This window comes from Globicephala melas, chromosome 16 (assembly GCF_963455315.2).
Source record: "Globicephala melas chromosome 16, mGloMel1.2, whole genome shotgun sequence".
NCBI classification, from domain to species: domain Eukaryota; kingdom Metazoa; phylum Chordata; class Mammalia; order Artiodactyla; family Delphinidae; genus Globicephala; species Globicephala melas.
This window is the reverse complement of record NC_083329.1, coordinates 36,849,346-36,856,802: the sequence shown is the minus strand read 5'-3', so window position 1 is coordinate 36,856,802 and position 7,457 is coordinate 36,849,346.

Below are 7,457 nucleotides of genomic sequence, written 5' to 3'. Positions count from 1 at the left end.
ATATTAAGTCATCCTAAACATTCTAATACTGTTTTTGAATTTAGTCAATTTATAACATTCCATTTTAAAATCATAAGTCTAAAATCAATTATTCTATTATACATCAATTACTCTCTTATACATTTTAAATGGAAACACCAGGCCACTTGGTCAAACGTGCTAACATGCCAAGTCTCTTAAACATCCAAGATATTTTATATACCAAATATGATACCAAATATTCACACATTTTCTCTGAACTTAACACAATCACAGCAAAGTGCTAAACTTTCCCAGAATTAAAACACCCATACACACACCCGTGAGAGAAAGCGTTCAACCATCCCAAGCAAACTGATGTGATCAGTTAAGGTTCTTTGTGGCCAAGATTTGGTGCCAGGATCCAAGGCCTGAGCCTATATATATGAGCCTATATATATATGACTTAGCTTTGGGGCCAACCTCACAGGAGTTTTAAGAATTAGCTAATTCTTCTGTTGGAGACGGAAGCCTGCAATACCCACTAAGATTGCAGCTGACTTCCTCTTTGGCTTAGTTTCATTTTGCATTTCTTTATTTCCTAAGACATTTAAGTGTCTTTCCCACTGACTTAAATCTTTCACTCTCTTATGCAAATCTCTCGTAATCCCCTTTAGCTTTCTTTGTAACCTCTTCTAACTAATTTGTAGTTTCTGCAAACTCTTTTCACCCTAACTGAACTCAAAAGTCTTTAGGGAATTCCCTGTCAGTCAGTCCAGTGGTTAGGACTCTTCGCTACCACTGCAGGGGACACGGGTTCAATCCCTGGTCAGGGAACTAAAATCCCGCCTGCCATGTGGTGAGGCTCTAATTTCTTATCAGGACCGCAACTCCTCTATTTGGATTCTGCATCTCTCCCTTGAAGGTGTAAGGGTTCAGGACAAGCTACCCCAAAATGTGCCACTTTGGCATGAGGATTATTTCGAACTAAAGGCAATCAAGATCCTGTGGGTTCAAGGGGAACTACTGCCCCTCCCTTAACTACCTAGAAGAACTTAAGTTGGGGGTTTTTCCCAGAAAAATGTTATTACTGGAGGTAAATTTTATCTAAGTGGCCCAATTAATATGGCAGGACAAATATTTAATTACTAAACATGTCCTCTTTTTATTATTATCCCATGAGTGAACTTCCTGTCCTTGGAAGCCCCAGGGCCCTGTCCCATTCCCTAGCTCAGGATAGCACACATACCTTATTTTACTTTTCTGTCACTGAAGCTCTCATGTATGTTGGGTTCCTATCTGTACAAAATTTAATCTGATTTTTTCCTGTTAATCTGTCTTTTGTCAATTTAATTCTTAGACCAACCAGAAGAACCTAGATGGGTAGAGGAAAGGTTTTTTTCCTTCCTGACAAAGGGTAGCAGAATGTGTCACCCTAAAATATGTCTTTTTGGCATAAGGATTATTTTGAATTGATTATTCTTGAAAAACTGCAGATCTCTGAAAGCAGTAGAATTTACCCTTTTGTAAGGGAGATTTACATTTATGAGGGAATTCTCCATTTGTAAAAGTGTCTCCCTCACTGTACCAGGAAGAAAAGGATGACTTCTGGAAATTTATCAGTGGAGAAGGCAATGACTTAAATCTGCATAACACCCTTACTCTTGTTTTCTGTGCTTTCCTTGGTCACCTCCCATAACTGCCCCTCCCCCAACATCTTCTTTTCTCTTTAGCTGAAGGAGGTATTTAAGGTGGTGGCTTGGATATCTCCAAGAGTTTTCCTGGGTCTCTCCCATGTGTACATGAGGTGTACATGTTATTAAACTTCTGTTTGATTTCCTCTTGTTAATCTGTCTTTATTACAGGCGGATTCTCAGCCATAGAACCTAGAAGGGTAGAGGGAAAATTCTTTTCCCTGCCCTACAGTCTGGTTCTAAAGGCACAATACTCATTATAATTGTGAAAGATGAAATGTTTGAATGGATGGATAACACTAAAAACAAAGTAATAAAAAAGCAGTTGTAGGGAGGGTGGGAGGGAGGGAGACGCAAGAGGGAAGAGATATGGGAACATATGTATATGTATAACTGATTCACTTTGTTATAAAGCAGAAACTAACACACCATTGTAAAGCAATTATACCCCAATAAAGATGTTAAAAAAAAAAAAAAAAAAGCAGTTGATTCATTGCAAGTGGCGAAACACTTGTCTCTAGGCCAGTGAACATTGACCAGGGATGATTTTTCTCCCCAGGTAAGACTGCCAGATCTAGCAAATAAAAATACAGGGCACTCTCTGGAGACATTTTTGGTTGTCACAACCAGGTGTGGGCATGATACTGGCATCTAGAAGATGGATGCCAGGGATGCTGCTAAACGTCCTACAGTGTACAGGGCAGCCTCTCACAGACAAGAATTATCCTGCCCAAAGTAGTGCTAAGGTAGAAAAAAACCTCTTCTAGGCCAACAGGAGAATTAAAGGTGAAGAAAGAGGACTTGGATCACTTATACTGTGAGAATGGAATATAGTCATAGAGGAGGAAAGAAAACCTTTTTCTTCCTACCCTTCTAGGTTCTTGCTGGGGTTCAACAAAAGACAGACCAACAAGAGAACAGCAAAGGGAAGTTTGTTAGCATATATATCTTATATATACATGAGAGAAACTCAGGGGATGTGGAACTCCAAGAGGTGTTTAGAATTTACGACTAGATACCATCTTAGGCTAAAGGAAATGTGTTTGGGGCTTCTGGGGAAGGTTGGAAGGGGAGCGGAGGCAAGTTATGGAGAGGTGGCAGGAAAAGTGAGGTAGACAAGGGTTGAATAATAAAGTTTGTCAGGCAGATTTAAATCAATGCCCCCTTTATTGCTACAAGTTGTTCAGTGTCTTCTACTAATGTCAATTTCCTTTATAGATATAAATTTCCTTTACAAAAGGAAAACTTGTACCCTGTTTTTAAATCTTGTCTTGCATCTGCTGATTCTCAATGGGCTTTGGCTCAAAAAAATAATCTATATGCCAAACAGGCATATTTGGGGTTAGCGTGTTCTCATACCCCTCATGGTGAAACACTGTCCTAATGAGGTCTGAGAAACAGATAATTTTTTTAAATTGTTTAAGGTTCACTAGATGGCAAACTGAGCCATAATTACAAAAACAGAAGAGAAAAAGTTCTAGGAAACTATTTTCACACATGAACATCTATCAAGAAATAACATTTGAGTCAGACACTACAGGCTTAAAATTAAAGACGTCCATTTCCTATGGCTGTGTTTATAGCCAACCCCAGCTGACCAGCACCTAACTCCCTGTGAGGGAAAAGAGGCTCCTTCAAGGTGTAGCCCAAAGACTTGACCCCCAAGAGAGGTTCAGTAGAGCATACCTAGGGATCTTAACTCACCACATTGTCTAATGGCTCCCACTAGAAGCATCTGATTAAAGGAGTGTCATGATCAGAATTTCATTTATATAATAAAGCCAATACTCTGGCCAATGTGTGGAGAGTGGATTTGAGGCAGACAAGAGAGAAAACAGCAAGACCAGTTAGGAGGCTACTGCATTAGGTCAACTGAGAGATTATGGTACCAAACAAAGGCAGAAGAGCAGCAGTGGGGATGGAGAGAAAAGGAGGAACTCTGAAGGACGTAGGGTGCCACGTCAGCAAACCCAAACTTACATAACTTTCGTGTCCTTGTAAATGCTCTGCTTGACCAGAAACACAGTATTTCCAGCCAGTCAGTCCTCAAACACCAAGAATCTGTTCTGATATCCTTGTTCTAAATAAGGTCAGATATGCAACCCCAGGGTAATCAATTTAAGCCAAATACATTTTCCTTATGCCCTAATTGAACTGGTAGCCTTATGAAGAACTCTCCAACCTCCTAACCAATCATGCCCTATTTCTGTGTTGCTTCTAACAACCTATACAACTCACTCCTGCCCAAACATCCTTGGAAAGAGTACTCCACTGCTTCTGAGGCACTGTGCTCCTCCAATCCATTGATTGTTTCCCCTTAAATAAAGGACATAAAACTAAACAGTTTTATTTTCGTCATTTGACAGCTACCATCTCCCGGCACCAAACACACTTGTTTATATTTTGTTCTGTGATGCTGACACTAGCTCTCTGTGGACTATATTTCTTTTCTCCCCACTGACCTCATGTTAGGTTCTCCCAATAGGGAGCCCTCAAGGGAGACTACAGGCTAAGGAAGGAGAAAGAGAGCCGCTCATTCCATGTTTGCTGATCCTATCAGTTTAAGCCCAGCAATAGTTTTTCACCCTAGCAACAGCCATTGGTCCAACTTTTTTTTTTTTTTTAGATATTTTGGCCCAGTTGCATGCTGCATGTGGAATCTCAGTTCTCCGATCAGGGATGGAACCCGTGTCCCCTGCAGTGGAAGCATGGAGTCTTAACCACTGGACCGCCAGGGAAATCCCTTGGTCCAGCTTCGTTTCACACTGCCTGAACCGGCCTAATCATCCCCCGAGAGGCCCCAGCACCAGCTGTCTCCCCTCCCACTGCCAACTTGATGCAACTCCTCTGCTGAGCTCCTGCAGCATTAGCGACAGCCAGACAGTGGCCCCTCTTCAAGTCTGGGTTCCAAGAATTTCAGGGTCCTTCCCCCAAGTTCCTAAATTCTGATAACCCCAACCTCTGCTCTCTGTTTCTCCAGTCCAAGAAGTGGTGGCTGCCCCCTGCAATCCTCTCTCCGTTACCTCGAGGTTCTCTCTTTCCCTTTTCAACCTTCCAACACCCACTGAACTGAGTCCTTATATTAAATCTTTCTGTTGAAATAACTAGTGTGGTTTTCCTTACTGGACCCTGGCTGATATAATATTCTAGAGATGTTTAGACATTAGAAATAGCAGGAATTCTTACTCTGACATAAGATACATGGGAAATAGCATATCAAGGATGACATGCATGTTTGCTCCTTGGGAAATCTGGTAGATTTTGATACCTTTCACTGAAAGTCAAAACACTGGAAGAGGAGTCAGACTAAGGAAGGGCTGGGGAGAGATGATTTGTTCCAGTTTGCATAAGTTGTGAGTAAGGGACACAAGTGTAGCACAGGTAAGGAGAGATATCCAAAAGTAGGTTTGTTATGTGGTTTCAGAACTTTGGAGTAAGAGTTGTTCTAGAGATAAAGATTTTGAGAATTATTAGCATATCAACCAGTAGTTTTCAGTGTAAGAAATGAGAGAGTTTAGATACCTTATTTTAGACTTTTTTTCTCATCTACAGCCTGTATAAATTCCTCGGTTGTATAGGGTTATTTCTTCTTTAAATAATGCAAGGACATTGGCTTTTCATTTGAGCACCTTTTTAATGCTAAGAATTGCTATTTAATCATATAAGTAATTTTGCTAATCAGAATGTTTGTGTTTCTGAGTTTTATACGTTGGAGCCCTGCCATCTCATTCTGTAATTCTCTCTTGTTCTGTCAGTGCTTTTTATATCATTTGTTCACTTAAAATTAAGTCCAGGATTCAGAAGCCAAACAGCAGTAATACTTCTTGTTTTGTACTAATATAGGGTTTTTACTTCAAGAATTAAAAAATATTGTCAGATTTGAAATCACTTTTGAATTTTCCAGTAAATACAGAAATTTATGGTAATGGAGAAGGAAATGGGGTCAGCCAACCCTTAAAATAAAAAAAAATACCGGCACTGCAAGTTTAAATTTAAAATAGGTTATTTAACGGTTTAGCTCTTACGCAATGATTAATTCCACAGTGTGTTCTATTTCTGTGTCATCCTTTACCATGTGCTTACAGAATTAGTTATTATCATGTGCTTTAATGGAAACACAAAGAGTAAATATCATGCTCGTGGTCCCATAGTCATTGGAATGCTGAGATTTTTGTTTCTTAATTTTGTTAGATAATTTAACATATCTGAGACAAGAGAGTTAATTTTTATTTCTTGGTAGAAACAGAAAATAAAACTAGGAAGTAAATATATTGCTGAAAAATCCTGTTACACTGGATGGCTGTTTCAAGATACAGCCACCTACTTCTGCAAACTTTCCACTATTTCTCCACTGACTCAAGAATCTGCTGGATGACTTAAATTGTAAGTCTCTTTCAATTTCGCAGTAAAGCCAGTTTCACAGTGTGAGACAAGGTGTACACTTCAGGGTGTGAGTTCACTACTCTGACCCACGATGAAGAATGTAGCCCACTTTACTGTGTGACCTATAATTTTCTTTTATTCCTGACGTCTTCGGGGCTTAAAAAAGAGATGATTTATGTCTACTCCCTTATGAGATCCTAATGTTCATTGGATTAGATTCAGCTCCAAGCCTATGAAACGCAGTCTCAAGTTTTTATGGGATTTTGTTTGGTTGGCTCTAGTTTATAATAAAGTGTTTTTCTGGTATATACCCTTCAATCTTCTTCCTATGGAAATGTACACTTTATTTATTTGAAAAAAATGAGATTTTTGGCATGATTTTTTTGCATCTTATGTTTGCCCTTCAACAGTACATATTGACACCCTTCCATGTTACTAAATAGTCTTTTTTTTTTTTTTTTTTTTTTGCGGTACGCGGGCCTCTCACTGCTGTGGCCTCTCCCGTTGCGGAGCACAGGCTCCGGACGCGCAGGCTCAGCGGCCATGACTCACGGGCCCAGCCACTCCGCGGCAAGTGGGATCTTCCCGGACCGGGCACGAGCCTGTGTCCCCTGCATCGGCAGGCGGACTCTCAACCACTGCGCCACCAGGGAAGCCCTAAATAGTCTTTAATATCATTTTTAGTGACTACCTAGCATTTCCTTGATATCAAAGATAACAGCTCTCATTTATTTAGCACTTACCATGGATTGAGCCCACTGTCAGCTGCTTATCATATATTGTCAAGTTCAAGCCCTGTAGTAATCCCTTGAGATAATAATAAAAAATAATGGCTAGCCTTTATTGAGTGCTTACTGGGCAGACCTCAAGAACCTCATCCACCTTCCCTCACTCAGTGCTCTTTTACAATAACCCTATGAGGTTAGTAGTATTATCACCATTTTTACTGATGAGGGAACTAAGACTTTGAGAGGTAGGGTTACCTGCTCAAAGCCAGCAGCCGGCAAGTGGCTGAGCATAGCCAAAAGCCTTCCCTTGAGCTACTGTGCACTCCTGCTACCTAAGAGACTGTAGTGCATTTGATCTTAACGTGCTTTAGACCTCAGAGGCAAGTAGACTTCTTGCCATTATGACAGTTTTTTGGTTTCCAGATGTTTGTGAGCAAACATCTGTTCAGATCCCCAGACACCACTAGACCACAGAAACTCCATATTGCTTGTCATGAGCCTGGATTCCCTGAACTTTTAAGAATCCAACTCGGGGACTTCCTTCATGGCTCAGTGCTTAAGAATCTGCCTGCCAATGCAGGGGACACTGGTTCGAGCCCTGGTCCAGGAAGACCCCACATGCCGCGGAGCAACTAAGCCTGTGCGGCACAACTACGGAGCCCGCGCTCTAGAGCCCATGAGCCACAACTACTGA